The following is a 21895-nucleotide window of genomic DNA, read 5'->3' as shown; positions in this document are numbered from 1 at the left end:
AGTGAGCATTGCTGATGTTCTGAATAGTTTCTCAGCTGTAGGCCGGCAGGTAGACGCAATTCCCTTCAAGTTTATTGTTCGTTCCATAGTGCTGCTTCAATGCTGCAAAGTAGCAAATGATCAGCTGCATCTTCTCTTGTGTATATGCTTTCAGAATATTATCAATTAGGAGAGGATGAATGCTTCTGGCGCAGTGGACAATGTTCATAGCTTACAAAGTTATACCAGGCAATTTAAATTTAAGTGTGGATTACAGCTTTCTTATTGCAAATAGATTCAGTCAAATGTTCAATATTTACTGAGCGACTGTCATATGCCAAGGGTTGTGCCAGGCACTGTCATATACATTATTTAATTTGATTTTCATAAAAATTCTGCGAAGTGAATGTTATTGCACCCATTATGTCAATGCCTAAATTGAGAGATGGAGTAGTGTGTGATCTGTTCAAGTCACACAGACATGAAACAGCATAGCTATGATTTAAACAAAATCTGTTGATGAGTCCAATTCCCTTCTCACTATCTACACGTGTTCCAAATAAGCTTTAAGGGTATTTATATATTATTTACAAATTTAAAAAATATTCTGTACATACTCAAGACATACATTGGATTTATACTGTCATCATGGCTATCCCTTCATGTATTTAGACAATTTTCAAAATTGCATTCTTATTTCCCTGTCTCTCTCTCAAATATAACATTCCATTAAAGGTTAAGTGGTATGTTTAGGATACTCTTAAGAATTTTTTTTGTGAGTGACTTAAAAATCTAGTAGGTATAAGCTGTACATACAAGTTTATGCTGATGGTTATTTGGTTTAAAAATATAGACCAGGGCCGGCCGAGTGGCGCGATGGTTAAGAACTCGCTTGGGATGCCAGAGGGCCCCGGTTCGGATCCCACATATGAGGGCCAGTGACACTGCCCTCTACAGCTAAGATGCTGAACAACAGCTCAACCTGGAGCTGGGCTGCTGTGAGTCGCCGGCGACGGCGTGGGCTGCAGTCCCTGTGGCAGTGGGTTGCCATGGGCTACCGTGTGTAGCCAGCAGCCAGCGTGAGCAGCCAGCAGCCGCAGTGAGCGGCCGTCCAGAAGCCGGCGACTGATCTGCCTCACCCGGAAGAGCGCAATGATGGTGCCAACTTGGGCCAGTGAAGCAACATCCTCCACAACTAGACTGAAGAACAAAACAACAGCAACTTGTCTGTCCCCCTTCCCCCAATTCCCCAGCACTGTTCCCATCCCCCCAATTCACCAATAAAAATCTTAAAATATATATATATATATATATATATATATATGACCAAATATATCATATCCTGTATTATATTATTAATACTGATTACTAGTTTTTTGTTTGGAAACTATCACTATTCATTACTATTACTTATCCCATTGTTCTATTGCACAGACTGAGAATTCACTAACTAATTAGCTGATTGCAAAAATCTTATATTAATGTTGAAAAATAGGCTCTCTAATATTAGGAACTTTCATTCAGTGGTAATAGAGGCTCGATATGTATGAAAAGAATATTAACCTTATATTTTAAATGTAATTACTAAAGTGTGGGCTTGATCTTGTCTCTTGGCCTGCCTGCCTCAGTGATTGTTTGCCTTTTGTTTGAGCACCACGCTGGCAAGACAGAGTCAGAGATGGGAATAGCTCTTTCAGAAATCCTGTAATTTGCAAAGACATGGGTGGAATTTCAGGGCATTATGCTAAGTGGACTAAATCAGACAGAAAAAGACAAGCACCACATGTATCACTTACATGTGGAACCTAAAAAAAATACTAAATTCAAAGAGATAGAAAAGTGGTTACTGGGGCTGGGGGTGGGGTGAGGGAATGAGGGAGAGGTTGGTGAAAGGGCACACACTTTCAGTTATGAGGCGAGTAAGGTCTGATAATCTAATGTATAAAATCCTGACTTGTAGTCCATAATACCATATTGTATAGCTGAAATTTTCTAAGAGCGTAGCTCTTAAATGTTCTCACACACACACACACACACACACAAAGGGTAAATATGTTATGTGAGGTGATGGATGTGATAATTAACTCAGTGGGGGGATCCTTTCACAATATATATGCACATCAGATCATCATGTTGTATTCCTTAAATATCTTACAATTTTATTTGTCAATCATACCTCAATAAAGCTGAGGAAAAGAGAAAAAGAATAGCCTTTTTAATGAAGAGATGAGTTGCTGCAGAGTGGCACGAAGTTGAATTTCTAGGCCAAACTCAAATATAATCCATGGTACCTCTATATTTTAGTCATGCTCCTGGGGCACTGCAGTAAAGCAAGGATAAGGGAAATTGGAATTGCTACAGATGTGCATGGATTGAAATGTGGATAAACCTGAGGATGTCTGGCAAGAATAGCTTTTCTTTATCTCACAAACCAGCTTCTTCTGGGATCTAAGGAAAGGCAATTTTCCATTAGCGTCATTGTTCAAAAGACAAATACTCTAATGAGATTTTTTTAAGCTGTTGCTACCTGAGGAAGCTTAAGCTCCTTTGATAGTATTTTAAAATAGAATTTGCCCTCCATTATTACTGTAGACTAAATCCAGAGTGTTAAAAAAAAGTCTACCAGGATGCTGAAAAGCTGTGTGTAACTATAGTTGACCCTTGAACAACACTGGTTTCAACTGCACAGGCCCACTTCTATGCACATTTTTTTCAATAGATACTGTACATGTATTTCTCTTCTTTATGATTTTCTTAATGTTTTCTTTTCTCTAATTTTATTGTAACAATACAGTGTATAAAACATGTGACATACAAATTATGTATTGACTTTAAGTTATCAGTAAGTCTTCTGATCAACAGTAGCCTATTTTTAGTTAAGTTTTTCGAGAGTCAAAAGTTATACATGGATCTTTGGCTGTGCAAGGGATTGGTGCTCCTAACCTCTGTGTTTTTCAAGGGTCAACTGTACTATTTTCATTGCAGCAGATATTCTGCATTTATAAGCAGAGTATGTTTAACCACAAAGGGACATAATTTGGATATATGGGTGTTCCCAGTGAGGGGAAAAAGTCAGTCCTTTTATAAGTTTAATAAAAGTTGGTTAAAAGTATCTGCCGTTAAATTCTGTCCACTAGGAAAAACTTTCAGCCTTATTTTATCTACTTTCTTTTCTTTTTTAATTGGAGAATTAGGGGAGGGGAACAGTGTTGGGGAATTGGGGAGAGGGACCAGCCAAGTTGCCGTTCTTCAATATTAGTTGTGGAGGGTGCCAGTTGCCATCTGGCTTCCCATTGGTAGCTCATGGCTCCTAAGTTCAAGGTGCTGTGTTACAATCTTAGTTGCGGGTGGATGTAGCAACCATCCCATGCGGGAGTTGAACCAGCAGCCTTGTTGTTAAGAAGGCATGCTCTATCCACTGAGCCATCCAGGCAGCAGCTCAGCTGAAGGTGCCGAGTTCAGTCTTAGTTGCAGGCGGGCGTAGCCCACCATCGAACAGGCAATCTTGTTGCTACACCAGCTGAGCCATCCTGCCACCTGTTGGAAGCTCAGTGGCAGCTCAGCTTGGGCATAGGGACACTAGCCCATGTGGGAATTGAACCGGCGACTCTGTTGCTCAGAGCTCGCGCTCATAAGCCAACTCTTAACCAATTGAGCCCCTCAGCTGGCCCCTCATCTACTTTCTTTTAATGTGACCACAGTTGTTTCCTGAATGTAAAATTGATTCCTAAGCAAGAGGAAAATTAAAAATAAATGCAATATGACATTATACATTTGTCAAAATCCATAGAACTGTACAATACAAAGAGCAAACCAATATAAACTATGGATTTTAGTTAATGATAATGTATAAATATTGGTTCATCAATTGTTAACAAATTGACCACAATGATGCAAGAAGTTAATAATAGGGAACTGTGTGTGGGAGGGGAGCAGGGTCTGTGGGAAGTCTCTGTACTTTTCTGCTCCATTTTCCTGTAAACTTAAAAGTGCTCTAAAGTGAAAATTCTGTTAATTAGAAAGAAAAGTGAGTGTAGAGTTAGATCCCTTTTCTTTCTATGACGTTGAAAGGTCACAAAATTTGCTCTTATTAGGAACCATTAGTATTTTATTTATCTCTTATTGGAGTATTTGACATAAGACATTACATTAGTTTCAAGTGTACAACACAAATATTCGACACCTGTATGTATTGCAAAATGGTCACCACGTAAGTTTAGCTAACGTTCATCGCTGTACATAGTTACAGAATTTTTTCTATTGTGATGAGAACTTTTAAGATCTACTCCCTTAGTAATTCTCAAATAAACAATACAGTATTAACTATAGCCACCATGCTGTACACTGTAGACCCATGACTTGTTTATTTTATAGCTGGAAGTTTGTACCTTTTTACTCCCTTCGCCTATTCCTCTGCCTCTGGTAACCACCAATGTATTCTCAATCTATGAGATTGCTTTGTTTTGTTTTTAGATTTCTCATGTAAGTGAGATCATACAGTATTTGTATTTCCCAGGCTGACTTATTTCACTTAGCATAATGTACTCTAAGTTCATCCATGCTGTCACAACTGGCAAGACTTCATTCTTCTTTAAGGATGAATAATATTCCATTGTATACGAGTGTATGTACCACATTTTCTTTACCCATTTATTTGTGGATGGACACTTAGGTTGTTTCCAATCTTGGCTATTATAAAAAATGCTGCAATGAACGTGGGGGTTGCATATATCTTTTTGAGTTAGTGCTTTTGTTCTCTTCAGATAAATACCTTGAAGTTGAATTGCTGGATCATATGAGGAACCATTAATATTTTAAGTTCACTCCAAGGAATATCATTATGGCCTTGGTAAGCTGCTGGCCCTGTTTCCTATGAAACAGAATGATAAAAGACTGCATTTGAGAAATTATTTTGACATATAAGTTTCACTTTAATTTTAATAGGCTATTTAAGTCAGTTTTTTTTAACTTCAAGTTTTCTCAGTGTTTTAATTCAGTAATGTGCAATACAGCTTTTTCAAAATGGAGACGGTATATGCAGCATCTCTGAAACTTAAACTATGGAATAGTTTTGCAAAGGACAAGTGTTCCCCAAATGGAAGCATAAAAACAAACAAACACATGACTGACTTCCTGAGAGACACTATTATTATATATTTTGAAATGATAGTGAATCACAGCCATCACTGACCCTCTGCATTCCCCTCCTATTTATTCACTCACCAAGTTTGATCGATTTATCTTTCATAATTTTGGTTGTGTTTATGAAACCATTTGCATCCTCTTGCCACCATCCTAATTCAACAAATAATCCAATTGTTGAAAGTGTAGCTATGGGCCCAGCACGCTTCCGCTGCGCAACTTCCTTGGAAGACACAATAAGATAGAGGGCTGTCTGGGTTTTTAGAAGATAGTTTCCTGGAAAACTGACCCTCTAAATTTTCCAAGGACCTTCAGGTTTCTAGGTGGTAACTAATGATGTACTTTTACTGAGGTTATGCATATTTTTCCTTTCTGTGTTGCATGTACTCTGGGGGTATATATTGGGGAGGAAAAATAAACTCGGGGCTCGTTGCCAAGAATGCTTCCAGTCCTCCCGGACAAAAAAAAAAATAGAAAGTGTAGCTAGATGGCACTCCTCTTTAGCAACATCACTGTTAACACTGGACTCAGACTTCTTTCTTTTGTAACTTTCTTTCTTTCCAAGCTGGGACCTTTGATTCTCATGAGTGTTCAAGTCCATTCTAGACTATTGTGCAGAATAGTTTTGTCTGTTCTAGCACTTTACCTAAATGGACTTATACAGTGAATACTCTCTTTTGTCTCATTTTTTTTTCACTTAATGTGAATGAGATCTATATTGTTGCATGTCAGTAGTTCATTTAGAAAATTACCTGTCCCAACGTTTTCATTAACAAGGGAAGGGAGCTCTCCTTGCCTGGAGAACAAGCTATATTCCTGGACATCTTCAATCCTACCACAGACTACAAACATGCCATTAAATAAACAAATCTGGGATTTGCTAAATACAACTCTTTGCTTTTGAAAATAAGAACTTCCATTCATTTATTCATTTAAAACTCTTCTTTCAAGAATTTATCATGATAGGACTGATAGAATTCAGGTCAGACTTTTAGATGATATACAGTTTCATTTGAAAGCACTTTGAAAAGAATTTGAAACAGTTAAAGTTCAAATATGTAATACTGTAACAGAGGTTACCTGCTTTAGTACTGGATATCTCAAAACTTAACACCCCATAATAATATTTGAGATAAAAAGTTTTTATAGCTAGTAAAACTAGTTCTATAACCACAGATAGTTATAATTAACCGTAAGTGTTTACCGATCACTTACCATGTGTAAGCAGATATGCTAGGTTGCTGGAAAAGGGAACTTTCAGGGAAGAAAATGAAATACAGAGAGGTTTAAGTCCCAGTCAAATTCAAGGTAAGATATTTTATATTTATAAAATCAGAGTAATACAAAATACATTATGGTAAATACCAAATGAAAGAAAGGAGGTACTTTTGTGAGAGTTTATGTGATGGATGCAACTACACATAAGCCCAGTGCCTGGCAAATATAGTGATATCAATAGTTATCTGTTCTTTTTCTTTCTCTCTTTTATATTAAAAAAATTATTTTTTTTGGAAGAGAGGCTCTGAAACATACTGTGTTGGATTGAGAAGTTGTAATAGAGACTTACATTCAAATTAGCTTATTCAGGACTTTGGGTTTTATCCATTGAGGAAGGAGATCAATTTTGATGTTGAGTTTTTTCAATGAACTTGTATTAAATGACCTAATTTTAGGAAATTATTTTTTCCATGTTGAATAGAATAGACATAAAAGACCATTTAATCATCTAATATCACTGAAATGAGTAGTTTGAGAATGAAAGCCTAAAATTGTAAAATCCACTTCAAAATCTACAAACAAGGGGCCAGCTGAGTGGCTCAGTTGGTTAAGAGTTGGCTTAAGAGCACGAGCTCTGAGCAACAGGGCCGCTGGTTTGATTCCCACATGGGCCAGTGACGCTGTGTCCAAGCTGAGCTGTCGCTGAGCTGCCAACAGGAGCCAGGATGGCTCAGCTGGTGTAACAATAAGATTGCCTATTCAATGGTGGGCTACACCTACCTGCAACTAAGACTGAACTCTGCACCTTGAGCTGAGCTGCCACCCAGATGGCTCAGTGGATAGGGTATGGGCTCTTAACAACAAGGCTGCTAGTTTAACTCCTGCATGGGATGGTGGCTACGCCCACCCACAACTAAGATTGAACACAGCACCTTGAGCTTAGAGGCCACGAGCTGCTGACGGGAAGTGAGATGGTGACTGGCGCCCTCCACAACGAAGAGTGAGGAACAACTTGTCTGCTCCCCTTCCCCAATTCCCCAACACTGTTCCCCTCCCCCAATTCCCCAATAAAACCGTAAAAAAAAATCTACGAATAATATTGGCATCTAGCACTTTTTGTAACTTGTGCCATCAAGGATGAACACCTAATGGAAGACAATGATTGATTTTAACCTATTCATATTTGCCATTCTTTTTTATTGCTGAATATTATTCTAGTACATGATTATACCACAATTTGCTTATCCATTTTCCTGTTGATATATTTTGAGTTGTTTCCAGTTTTTATCAATTATAAATAAAGTTGGCATAAACATTTATGTACAACTTTTTTTGGTGGACATTGTGTTTCTGTTCTCTTGGGTGACTCTGAATAGAATTGTTGAGTTGTTCTATGGGTTGTGTGTTTATAAGTAGAAAAACTGCCAAACCGTTTCCCAAAGCAGTTTAAACATTTTATACTCCCACCAGTAATGTAGGAGCGTTCTGGCTTCTCCCTATCCTAGCCAATATTTAGTATTGTTAGTCTTTTTAATTTTAGCCATGTTTGTGGGTGTGAAATGACATTGATTGCAGTTTTAATTAGCATTTCTTGGATAGCTCATGATGTTGAATACTTTTATTATATACTTATTGACCATTTATAAATCTTCCTGTGTCAACCTGCTCAAGACTTTTGCCCACTAACCAAGATTATTTGTTTTTATCAGAGTTGTAGAATATTTTTATGTAATCCAGAATTTGTGTATATCAAGAGTATTTTCAGATATGTTTATCAAGCGTATTTTCTTCTAGTCTGTGGCTTGTTTATTCATTTTCTTAATGATAAGTGGAAGCTTGTAATTTTGATTACATCTATTTTTTTCTATTGTGATGAGTACTGCCTGCATCCTAGGAAATCTTTGCCTACTCTGAGATCAGAAAGCTATGTTTTCTTCTAAAAGATACATTTTATTCTAATAGTTTTATAGATTTTAGCTTCTGCCTTTTAGTGTATAATTTATCTTGAATTAATTTTTATGCTTGCAGTATGAGATAACAGTTGAAATTCATGTTTTCCTCATTAACATTCAGTTATTGGGAATTGACGCTTAGAATTTAGAATGCAATAATTTAAAAGCCTGAATGCCAATTAGATACGTTGTACTATAAAGCTGTTTGGCTAATCAGTACATATTTTTGTTTGAGACATAGTCATCTTGTAGGTAGGCCAATTGCCAAGACTAAAAGTTAATAATCAACTGATTCTTACTGATTATTAGAGTAAAGCACCACCCAAAACCTTGTCCAATGACAAGAAAAGAGACAGAAAGCTCATGCAAGACTTTCTTTTTCTGGATTCTCTCCTGAATAAAATAATAGTGGCAACTACAACAACGATAAAACCTGATGTGGTCTCATACAGTTTTATGATGTGTTTCATTGTCTACAATCATGGCTTCGTTTATTTCTGTTGCATGTTGTATGTTTTTTGTTAATACATGGAAGAAACTCCTTGTTCATGTAAATATGCTATTTCCAAAACATAATGTAAAATGGTATAAAACTCAGCACTACTTGGTTGCGATAGACAGAAACTGACCTCAAAATTGTTTAATTTAGCAAAAAAGAAATTTGGGTAGATTAGGTAACTTGAGAAGTTCAAGGGCTGAGGCTGGTTAGGCCAAATATGTATTGTACATTTTCCTTATGAAAGGACGTATTTTTAAAAGTTTAAAAACCTTTGATAATTTTTTTTTAGTAGTGGAAGTGGTCAACTGCTCTTATTCTAAAACAACCCTATTATTTGTAGGTGTTAAAACCTTACGGAGAATTAAAAATATACTCTGACAGTCAAAGGCAGGGCAAATTACTTAAATAAAATTGAGGTATTTGTGGCAAATAGTAATAATGCAATTTGCATCAGTTTTCCAGAGAATTATCTCCAATAATAATAATAATATAAAGAGCCCTGATTTGTTAACTCAAATAATCTGTATTTTCTTTCCACATTCAAATTGCAGTCTAAGAATCAGTTTGTTTTGTGTGATTTCGTGGGTATTTATTTAGGATTTTTATTAGAAACAAGGGAAACAGGGAAGAATAGTGTTGTGCAGATGACCTCTGGGGTCCAGACAGGACTGAAATGCTCACATCCCTTCTGAGGTTATTACCATCCTTGTTTGCTTTGACATTTATAGATACTATATGTCTCTCTTTGTGCTGTTTGCAAAAAGCTGAGCCAGTTGAAAAGCAGAGATTGACCGTATTTCCAGTGGTGTTTTGGTCTGCGGGCATTTGTTCCTCAGCACACATGGCTGTGTCCAGGGCCAGGGCTGCAAGGAGCCGATTGTTTCTCTGGGTTGTGCAGACTGGCTGCCTGATGGAGTTGCTGACAGTGGCGGCCAACAAATCCTGTTCCTTTATATTTTGCTTGGTCCTCATTTCACCGGAAAACACAGAAGCTGTAGCTACACGTAGACTTTTTCCTCTTTCCCTTTTCCCCTCTCGCCCCTCCCTGGACCTCTCTGGGCTTTGACGTCATGTGTGCTCCTTTCAGTTGCCATAGCAACCCCATTCCCCAAGCCCCGTGTCCGTCTCCTCTGGTAGGTTCCACAATGGTACAGGCAGCATCACGCTGCACAATGGTTTCCAGGCAGTGAAAGAGGGTGATTCAGCAAGCCACTCTTCTTCTTTTTTTAAAGCCTTCTCTTCTCTCTTCATTTGTATGGGGGTGGGTGGTGCTTGTTATATGCTTACCTTTTTCTTTTCTTTATTCATTTTTACTGTTTTCCTTTTTTCTCCTCACCCCTCAATTCCTAGGGGCTTGAGTGACTTTACGATTGGGTTTGCTTGGAAATCACCTGTCCATCATTAATTTTAAACAATTTGCCCACCTCCAGAGGATCTGCTCCTTATTACAGTTTGGAATGTGGTTAATGGCAAACAAGTAGGGAGGCTTTCTGGGGCAAACACTGCTGGATCAGGATCGTAGTTCTCAAGCACGGAATGGTAGGTGGCTCTTTGCTCATTCTGGGTTCTAACCTGCCTTTTGGAGGGTGTGGTGATGTCTTTTAATTGCTCCTGGTGGGGTGGGAGAGCGAGGATGGGAGAGGGTGGAAAGATGGGGTGGAAAGGAGGTTAATGAAGTGAACTACCTCTGAGGCAAGAAACCACCAGCCTTTCCTGTGTGTGGAGCATCTCGCCCCAGACTTGGGTGTGTTGGAACCTTTCTGTTTGCAGTGAGGGTTGGCAGAGGGTGGGAGGGCTTTCTTATTGTGACCAGGAGGTTTTAGACCAATGCACAGCTACAGAAGGGAAGAGAAAAACAGAGAGAGAGAGAGAGAGAGAGAGAGAGAGAGAGAGAACAGCTGTGCTTGTTAGAAGTGCTGACCTCGGTCCCATATCTAAGAAATGCTATGGCTTCCATAAAACATTAAAAAATAATGTCTTTAAGTGTGCATTTATATTTAATTCTTGAAAGGTGTAACTTAAATAAATATTTTGGGACATATTTACACATTTTCGTAGGGAATGGTTTATATATTTTAGTTGAGAAACTAATGGCATTAATCTTGAAGAGACACTCTAGGCTAAATTTGGACTGAGGCGAGGAACACAGAACAGGGGTCAGGTTAGAGGTAAGAGGACACATTGGCACTGCAGTTATATAGGGAAGGGGTCCCTTTAAGGAAGTGATCTAGTCTCAGCAGGCAGCATTTTTTTTTTTAAATGGCATGGTTCCCAGGTATTCTGTGCTGGGATACTGTGTCCCCTAGAAATGTCAGAGCTCTTTTTGGGGAAATGAGCATGGCAATATATTTATCAGAATTTATGTATTTGTGCCTGCAGCAAAATACATGTGTGATTTATTGGAAAGTCTTCAAGTGAATCAAGGTTAGAGCTATTTCCAGAAAATTATATATACACACATATATTTCTTTTTTCCCTTCTACATTTAAATCTAGAAACTAAGGCCCTGCTTTTACCCCCTTAAAGATATAACTTCCCAGGGTACTGCAGCTTAACCACAGAAAAAGAATGGCTTATCTTAAGGCAGTCGGCCCTGAAGCAATCACAAGGTTGTTTACATGGGCTGTCTTTGCTGCAGAGGCTGACAGTGTCTGTACAGCAGCTCTGCCTGCTGCTGGTGTGTTGACGATAACTTTTATGAACGCGCCAGAAAGAAGCAGGCTAAGTCATAATGGACAGGCCACAGTTCAGGTGGAAGGAAAATGGATGTAAGTGCATCAGGCATTGCCAGCCCAAGGTCCAGTTTCTTCCTCTACCCCTAGACTGTTAGTTGTCGGACCCTGGAAGATCACAGAATGCTGCTGATCAACATGTTAAAGATGGTTGCAGGAATGACCATTGCTCTCTGAGAGGCTTCTGTACATTTTCTGCCTTAAGTGAGCATGTATGGTGTACATATAGATAAAGATGCTCATGGAGGAGCTCATAAGCTTCTGACTCCACTTTGGAACCGTTGGATTTTAGGGGTCGGACAGTTTGGACGTAGTCTTTTTACTGCCTCTGGTAAGTATTCCCTTCTCTGCCTTGATCTCACTCTTAAAATTGACAGAAAGCCCTGGGTTAGCTTATTTTACCACATAGAGCAAATTGGATTTCCTCTCCCTCACAGCGGAACTAGAAAAGCGGATGACCAAGGTGGTCTGACCTTAGATATTATGGTCTTCATGTTTCCTCATTTGCACGTCACCCCCTCCTGTGGTTGCAAAGTATCTTTAATGGGACGGGCTCCTGGAATTACAGAATCTTCACAGTTTTGGTAAAACGGTTCTTGATGACGAGGCAGTGAGAAATTTTATGTAGTGTGAAAGATCAGCTGCCTCCGGCTTTCTGCTTGCCTGCCCCAGAGCAGCATCTGGTGCTGGGAGGAGTGCGTTTGCCATGCTGTACTGGGGTGTTTATGAACCGATCCCAGAGGGGTCGCGTGTGTTTCTGCTGTCATCGTCTGGTATGTCTGTAGCTATAAGTATTTAATATTTTCTTGGGACGCGGTCAAGGTTTTTCAAGGTTAGAATGAACTGAGAATTGATTGTGGATGCTATAAAATATATGTGTATTTTAAAAGTACAGGAAAATTCATAGGATTACCCTTGTTAGTATATCCTGTAGGAATGTCATAAGCAAAAGGCATCTGCCTAATCTAAGCAATGGGAAAAATCCTCCTACGTTTAAGGTAAAGCCTCCTATATTTAAAGGAATTTTTTTTAAGTTTTATTGTGGCTTTATGTAAATGAATCTATTACTTCGGATGTAATCTTAGTGAAAAAGTCTTACGACTGATGATAAATGATAAAGACAAATAGGGGATTTACTTGTTTGTGAAACATGAGGGTAGATGCTCACCTTTCCTGCTCTGGTTCTGGCTCCAGGCCACATCTGTAGCTAAAAGACTTTGCATGGAATTGGTGTGTTCAAATCAAATGATTGCTTAGTTGCTTAGGACTCAAAGCAAGAGAGGCACTCTTCAATCAGAATAAAGAAGTAAACAAATTGACATTTTAAATTCTTTCTCCTTTGCTCCTACCATTTTTCTCTTGCAGTCTCTTTTAAGCTTTTGGTTGGATGTTGCAACATTTATGCAAAAAGAGGCACAAAGTGTCCAGTAATGACACAGAAGGAGTACAATGCTGTATTTGCTGCAGCCTGAATACTTCCTTCCTGACACACATGAACCCTTTACTTCTTTTTCTGAGCACCAAAGACTTGAGGAAAAAGTTGGGCCTCTAGACTACTGGAGGAGATGCTTATTGGGTGAAGAAGACTAGGATCCATTTGTTTCTTTTGCATACTAGATATATTTATTGCATTACATAAATCTGAGATGAGACATCACTGCTGATTCAGATAACAGATCATGCTGCATATCGATTGTTTGAAGGAGAAAATGTAATTTAGAATTGGAGCCTGGATTTTCAGAAATTTACCTGTCAATGCATATTTTTGTAACAAAGTTTTAAGTTTTTGACTAAAGATTTAGCTTGACTACATGTTATTCTTATGAGAAAATCAAGGCACAGGGGGAGGGAATGTGAAAAATCTGTAAGCTATATTGTTTAGGTACTGTTCCTCCTCCCACCTTTATTTAATGGAGGGGAGCTTTCCTATTGAGAATCTTGGTAGAAACTCTAAATGGAGACCTCAGGTGATACTGAATGTCCTTAAATAGAAAGAGACATTGTTTTGGATTTAAAAGTGCAACAAATTTATACTTATTTTTGGTAAAGGGTTTTATAGTTGAATTGACATTTTGGATTCCTAACAAACCACTGTGGCCTTTCTTACTGTTCATATCCCCAGTGACTCTGAAATGTAAAACCTCATAGGGGTTATAGGCTTACAGGCTTGTAGAACAAATGCACCTAGGAATGGAAATTAGAGTTTTTGAATGGAAAAAGAAATGAGGGAAATTTCCTTAGAAGCATTCCTAACCCACAGTTACTCTAAAACCCGTGTGGTGTGCAGGTATAAAATGAAGCTCCCCTACAGGGCAATCAGCCATTTGCAGAGTGGCCTGCGCATGCCGGGATTTTTGCTACTGTGCGTGCGTGTGTGTGTGTGTGTGTGTGTGTGTGTGTGCGCGCGCGTGCGTGCACTCATATGTATGTATACATATCCATATATACCTCGAACATTTATATACCTCGTACATATGTGCCACATGTGTGTGCGTGTGTGCGTGTGTGTGTGTGTGTGTATTAGGAAGCAGGAACAAAACAAAACAAAAACACAAACCAGCAGTGACTTAAAAGTATTAGAAATTCATCTTAGCGACTTGTCTTCATGGAATTAAAACTGTCTCCTGGTTTTTGGATGCCAACCTTCCCAGATGCTCCATGTGCTTCCCGAAAATGAGTTTCTTCAAGTAATTGTCCCTTTCTCAAATGCTGGAAACAGGATCTGAAAACAATAATAGTGAAGGAAAGCTCTTGAGTCCATTTAATTTGGCACTGTTTATTCAGTGTCTGTACTTCCTCCGTCACAGCACTGACCACACAACATGGTGATTGCTTACTCCTGTGTTTCCCGTATTCTTCACTAAATTATAATCTCTGTCAGGAACAGTTAGGGTCTGTTTGGCACATAGTAGGTACACAATAAATATTCCTCGAATGAATGTCTCCCATGTACAGAGTTCTCTGCTTAGTGCTATGGTTGGCAGAGTTTGGGAAGCTGTAGCGCAAAGTTTCTGTCACCTGGAAGCTTATAGTCATTTACGGAGATGAGGTTAAATAACAAAGATGGTATATATGATCAAAGGCACATATGAATGATTTTACAATAAATGTAATAGGAATTCAGAGGCAAAAGAAATTCGTCTCCTCTAAAATGGTGGTGGGTGACACTGGGGCCACATAGTGATGGCACTGGGGCAGAAGGGTGTGGCAGGGGAGAGATTCCTAGCAGCAGTTGTAAGCCCCTGGCCCAGAAAGGGACTCGTATTGGGGCAGAGAGGAGGTCTGCTTTAGGTATGGTGACCATACTTTCCAAACTAGAGATCAAAACTCATGGTTTGATAATGGGCAGAACCCTGGAAACTGGCACAGTCCCGGAGAATCTGGTTCAATATAATGTTGAAAAGTAACAGTAGCAGATGGACATTACAAACCTCCTTCAATAACTAGACCAGATTATGGAAAAACTTAAATTCAGGTCTCTTTCTTGCTTCAGACCAACTTTAGTTTAGTTTTATTTTATTTCATATACTTAAGTGGTTTTCAAATTTTCCTCCTGTTATCTGTAACTATGTAATCCACTGTTCCAATGAAATCTTACATGAGAAGCAGAATATGCAAACATATAACAGTGGAGCTGTCCGAGTTGAATCTTAGTAAAGTGCCTTGTATCATACAACCAAATCCATATCACCCAATGCAACAATTACTAATGGGGCTCATGTGTAGATTTTAAAATATCCACCTATGCTAGTGTTGGTAAAACCAAAGCTCTTGTGCTTGTGATAACTTTACAGAATGAACTACCTTGGCATGTTATATTCTTTCCCCCAGACTTACCCATCACCAGTGATCTTTGTCAGTCTTTTGGTTTTCTCCATGCAGGTGAAATTCCCTTTAAATGTTAAAATCAAACTTGTCTGTGTTTTTGCTTTGATTTTAGGCTAGCGTGAGAAACCCCAATGGCAGGATCATCTCAGATCTTCGTTATAGCAACTCATGCAAGAGGCTGTTGAATTAGACCCATTTCCTATAGATGAGATACCATACAAGCAGTGGTGAGTTGCAAATTTGAAAATGTTCCTTAGCAGGAAATATGTGATTTGTATAACAAATTTAAATAGTGCATATGATTTAGGGTATGGATCTGAAGAAATACTGCTCCAAATAATGACAACTAAGGAATGAAAATCAGTAGGACAGAATACTTAACTGATGGTGTCATACTATTAATACCACATATAGTAGCATGAGGTCTTGAGATGCATGGGTACTTCGTATAGAACCGTGATGCTAACACCCTGGATGATACCAGCTTATGTAAGATGGCTGCAATGAACAATTATTGTGGCTGAGTGACAGTTGGGAACAGTATTTCCCAGTGGTTTTATTTTTTGGAACATCATTCTATATTTACGAATTCATCCCCTCTAGTAGAATTGGTCTGAGCTAAATTATAATGCTCAATTCCATATATATGTGTGTGCGTGTATAAATATATATATATATATTTCCCTACACATACACATGTACATTCCTATATAAATATGTAGAACTATATAGGAATATATATATATATATATATATATATATATAAAATACATTTAGATCTTTAAATATAAAGGGAGAGAAAGCACATCACAATTTGATAAAACTCTATGGATATGTTAGTCTAGAAATCCTTTTGCTTGATAAAAACAATATTAAAAATGGATCCAGTTGCTCTGCAAGTTAGAATAATTAAAAAAATTATCTTATAAGAATATCAGCACACACAGGCAAAATATCTTTTTTAATCAAAAGGTTGATGCTTCACAGTCACCAAAGTCAATAATCAATAGTCTCCCACGGAGATGAACCAGTTATCTGTCAAATAACATCTCTGAGAAATAGAGTGTGACAGTTGTGCTTGTAAGACTTCAAAAGAAGCTGTTTTGAGCTAGTGATCAATAGTTCTCTTTCATTTGCTTAGTGGCTTCTATAATGCTGGGTAGGTGGGCTGCCCTGTAAACTAATGTGTAACCTATCACTGCGAAAAGACTGGTGAAATTAACCCTATACTTATTTCACATCATGATTTTCATTACAGGCTGCTTACAGATATTGAGAAAGCCGATATAATAGGCATCACTATTCTATCCTTAATCAACATGTATTAAACGAGTGTTTGTTACAAGGGAATCATGTAATCGCCAAAAGTCAACGGTTTTCAATCTAAAATAAGGGCAAGTTTATATGGCTGAATTTAATAGTTTGAGTTATGTATCACTTCCAGTGATGTAGAAAACATCTTACACATTTATTCATGAAGCACACATTTATTGAGGATCCCTGGTACAGATATCATCCTTAGCTCTTGGTGTAGATGAAGGAGAAATATGCCATTAAAAGGGACAGATATATTCTGAAGTGTGGTACTTACACGGTGCTCTTAAATGGGTAGACACAGGGTGCTTGCTACAGGAAGTGCAGCAGTCTAATAATATAGGTGGGGTGGGGACTTGTCAAGGAAGGCTTACCCCAGGGACTGACTTTTTATCTGAATATTAAGGACAATTAGAGGTTAGCCAGAGGAAGGGGAGTGGGGGGAACATTTTTCAAAGGCCTACAGACTTGAGATAGCATGATTATTTGGGGGCACTATGTGCCATTTATCATGCTGGGGCATAAATGAGGGTGGTAGAGATGAAGTTGAAGAGGGTACAGGAGATGCATAAAAAAGGCACTCTTAGAAAAACCTAAGGAATGTGGATTTTATTCAAAAATGAAGAACTTCTGAAAGATTTTAACTAGGAGATTGACATGATCACGTTTATGTTTTAATTGTGAAAATATACACATAGAAGAGAGTATAAAAATGCAGTTTGAGGAATAATTATAAAGCAAATCTCATATACCTACCATTTATATTAAGAAATAGATTCCCAGTAAGTCCCTGTGTGTTCCTTTAAGATCACATGCTTTTCCTTCCCCGCTAGAGGTAACCACTAACCACCACCCAGCCTGTTGTCACACTTGTCCCCTTACTTTTCTTTGTAGGTTTTCCATCTTGTAACATAGCACACCTATTCTAGATCACCTGATTTTGCTAAACATTGTATGATTCTTCCAGGTTGATTTCATTTAGTTTATTCATGCAAATTGTTGTATAGCATTCTATTCCATGAATATACCGATTTACTTATTCATCCTACTATTGATGGACAGTTGGATTGTTTCAATATTACTTATACTAATATATAACACGAACTAGATGGACCACGCAACTGAGTGTTAAACAGTGGGAAGAAATCTTCTTGGATGCATCCAAACAACTTTAATATAAATTTCTGCATACCTAGATAAAACCTGAGTTATATATATATATATATATTTATTTAATAAATAACTATAATAAATAAAGTTATTAAGTATATGTAATACTCTTTATGCATATATATATGCATATAATTGCTCACAGATTCTAGTATACATGTGTATGAGCGTATCTAGGATAAATATCAAGGCAATGAACTACTGAATTTTGAGTATGTGCGTGTTCAGTTTTTCTAAATATTTTCCCCAGTTGGTTACATCAGCAATGCATGAGAAGCTCTACATGCTCATCAACATTAATTTTATAAGTTCTTACGTTTTGCTATCAGGTGGGTACATAATTGTACTCATGGAAGTATTAATTTGAATTTCGCTGATTACTAATGAAGAACAGCTTTTCGTTTTTTATGGGCCATTTGATTTTCCTTTTTTTGTGTGAAGTGTCTGCTAGTCTTTGTGGGATTTGTCTTTCAGAGTAATCACTGGCATTTATTGAGTTCTTACTGTGCAGGAGGCCCTTTGCTAAGCACTTTACAAACATTTAATCTTCATGTCATCTTTGTGATTTACAGATAAGGAAACCTAGCTTTGGAGAAGTTAAATAACTTGCTGGCAGTCACACAGCTAAGGAACAGTGGGGCTTAGCACAGAAGCCCAGGGCTTTCTGACTCCAGAGTGCTTTTGTTTCTCAGATAGTGTTTGGAGCCAGAGAGAATACTTAAGGTGCTGGCGCAGGAATCCAGTTAAAAAAGATTAAGGGCATAAACCAAAGGATCACCAGTAGGACATAAGTAGAGAGCAGCTGGACTCAGTAATGAAGGTTGTGGGTGAAGAAGAGGGCGGATTTTAAAAGTCTCAAGTTTTACTACCTGTTGGTTAGGTAGATTTAATATTAGCCATTCATTGTATATTTATATTTCAGGCATTGTGGTAAGTTTTAAGAATACATTTTATGCTTTCATGATTTAGTTGAATTTAATTCATAGGATCACAAAGTTGAGGATTTAAAGAGACCACAGTGTTTATTTGGATCAACTCTTCACTGTTTTAAAATGTGGAAACTGGTGCAAAAAGAGGATCAGTGTCTTGTTCAAGATCGCATGTTACTCACCACCACCACCACCACCACCACCACAGCCGCCACCACCCAAATAAAAAAAAAAAAAGATCACATGTTACTGAGTGTCAGATTAAGAACAGACACTAGGCCTGCAATGAATGCGAAGAAATCACAATTTGTCTAACTTGTAAATCTGTCGGTGAAAATACAATCAACCTACTTTATCTCCTAAATGTTTTTCAAGTCAGTTCCCTTTGAAATAAATCTATTGTTCCTGCCATAAGTTAGGCCCGCATCGTCATTAGCAGATTTATTTAAAGTAGCCTAGCTTGTTATCTTCTTGCCCATGATTCTACTAATGAGGCCACCAGATCTGATTTGCAGTTTCTACCATGTAACTGTCCTGCTTACTTTGATATGCTCCGTTGCCTATGTAAATAAATGCCCTACTCCTTAAAATATGCCATACTCCCATCCACCCCCATTTTAGGAACTGACGAGCGCTCAAATTGCCTGGGACATCGATGTGCTTCAGTCTCCTCACGCACACTCAGTGTTTCTTTGTGATTCACTGCACACTGTCCATTCTGCCTGTACTCACTCCACCCGTCCTATACTAACAGCCATCTGTCGTCTTTTAAGACCTTTGCAATTCAGGGAATGGTTTGGGGACCAACAACACGGGCCTCATTTGGGAGCTTGCCAGAAAAGCAGCATCTCAAGTCCCAATCAGATCTACTGACACAAACGTTTTCAAACAAGATCCTTAAGTGATTTACAGTTTGAGAGATACTGCTTAGACTCACTTTAGATTTCATGAGGAGTTATCTTCCTTCCTTCCTCCCACCCTCCATCCCTCTCTCCCTCCCTCCCTCCCTTCCTCCTTCCTTCCTTCCTTCCTTCCTTCCTTCCTTCCTTCCTTCCTTCCTTCCTTCCTTCCTTCCTGGTGTTCTCCCAGAAGCCTATGCATATCTATCTCACTGCATCACCACAATGTTACACTAACTGTTTTTGTGTCTGTCTCTCCACCTTAGCCGGTATTTGAGCCAGATCTAATTATCTTTGATTTTTTCATGCCTAGCACAGTGCCTGATACTTGGTAGTACTGCACAAACGTTTGTTGAATAATTGCTTGATGAAAAAAGAAGAGAGAACAAGAGATATAGAAAGATAGAAGCAGAGGTAGGAAAAGAAAATCATCAGGAGAATAAAACATAGCCAAAGGGAGTTCAAAGAGAAATAACTAGACTATAAAGAAGGTGCCAAAAATTTTACTTCTGATACAATTTGGAAAGCAGCCTGACAGAGGTCTACAACCTTATTGAAATAGATTGGGTGATAAATGTGAATATTGTTTGCCAAATCCCTCAGAATCCAAAGATTACCCTAATTTCTCATATAACAGTTTAGGGTTTTTTGTTGTTGTTGTTGCTGAGTAAATTTTGCCAAAATTTGTTTTATGTTCCTAAACAGTGTGTCCCACTGTCCTTTTAACTAGTCAGAGACTGTTTGGAATATTGTGTGAAAGGATAGAGGATGCAGTTTTGTTTTGAAGTTGTAGAGGAGCCAGAAAAGAGACTGGTGCATAGAGAGTCACTACCCTACATAAAATAACTCTCTGATGATTCGAACAGTATCCAAGTCTGTGCTTTTTGAAAAGTAGTAAACTTTCCAACAGTGCAAGTATTTAACCATCCTCATGGTTAACCAAATATTAAGAACTTTTAGAGATGATACTACTTTATGTGGGAGACTGAACTAAATGACCTCTAAGGTCTAAGGTCCCTATGAATTATGAGTCTACCGTGGTTTAGAGAAGTTCAGGAAGAATGAAGATCATCATAAAGATTATAATAGTGGATAACATTTATTGAGTGATTACTTCGTGCCGTGCACTGTTCAAAGCACTTTGTGTGCACTAATTCATTTAACCTTCACAGAATTCCTACTGAGTATTTCTGTTTTACACATGGTAAAACTGAAGCCTAGGGTGTTTAGTAACCTGCCCCAGGTCATGCAACTAGCAGTGTTAGACCCCATGGAGCCCAGGTCAGGAGCACTTCCTTTTTTATCAATAGGTTTTGTCCTTTTCACTATTAAAGGTGAAAGTTGGACCTGAATGGAGCCTTCAAACATTGATATGGTTTGATATGGTAAAAGTAAGAATAAGGATTCCAAGAAATAATAACAGCATAATCAATGTAAAAAGAGACAGAAATGAACATAACAGGTAGAGCCAAATACTTTACAAATGAGATGAATAAGAATATTCAGAAACTTGTCACTCTGGGGCTGCTCTGTCTTGCTTCTCAGTGGCTCCAAGTTACCAAGATGGGAAACTAAATTCTTAGGACTATTTAACCCTAGAAAAACTAACATAAATAGCCCTTGTATTGCATGAAATTTTAAAGGCTTTCACTGATTGGTGGAACTTCACGCTATATCTCCTAGGAAGATGAATTTGAGACTGTCACTGTTTGAGAGATTCCAAATAATTTGATGTCAGATCAGGAGGATAATAATGTTTTCCTTTAGAAGTTGACATTTTCCTGGAGCTTAAAGAGTGAGTCAGCATATATTTTAACATACCTCAGATTCTTCATAAAGAATTCTGTATTCCAATAACCAGCATCAGAGGAACAATATTGAAATAAAAGTATGAGATCTTAATGACAATTTGGTTAATGTTAGAAACTTTTCAGATTAGTCTTTACTGGGAAATTTAGTGTACAATTTAGCAGCATCCATTACATGTGGTAATCTATTATTTATAGTGTAGATACCAGAAATTATATATGCCACTGTTTTGAAGTTTTCTTTCTAGTTGAACTTTTGGACAGCCTAGGTGGTTTGTTGGTACTTTCAAGCTCCTTTGAGTTTTGAGAGTGGATAACCTTGACAGCACTGTCTTTAGAAAATCATTTATAAATCTTAAGAATCAACATAATTCTGCTTTGGAATTTTGTTTATTAATAATTAAAGATATTTTACCCCCGTCATA

At 38.0% G+C, this 21895-nt stretch overlaps 1 long non-coding RNA gene across 3 annotated transcripts in view; it reads left to right on the top strand.

The window, feature by feature from the left end:
- Positions 1–9917: 9917 nt before the first annotated feature.
- Positions 9918–21895, top strand: part of LOC109377427 (uncharacterized) — a 58879-nt gene continuing 46901 nt past the window's right edge. For 2 of the 3 annotated variants that reach the window (XR_002122866.1, XR_002122867.1), the window contains exons 1-2: positions 9918–10329; positions 15463–15577. This is a non-coding gene — a long non-coding RNA (uncharacterized LOC109377427). The remainder of the gene's footprint in view (positions 10330–15462; positions 15578–21895) is intronic. The other variant, XR_002122865.1, reaches the window with a different exon arrangement.

Source organism: Hipposideros armiger, unplaced genomic scaffold, assembly GCF_001890085.2.
Source record: "Hipposideros armiger isolate ML-2016 unplaced genomic scaffold, ASM189008v1 scaffold_1397, whole genome shotgun sequence".
NCBI classification, from domain to species: domain Eukaryota; kingdom Metazoa; phylum Chordata; class Mammalia; order Chiroptera; family Hipposideridae; genus Hipposideros; species Hipposideros armiger.
This window is presented reverse-complemented; position numbering and strand designations above follow the sequence as displayed.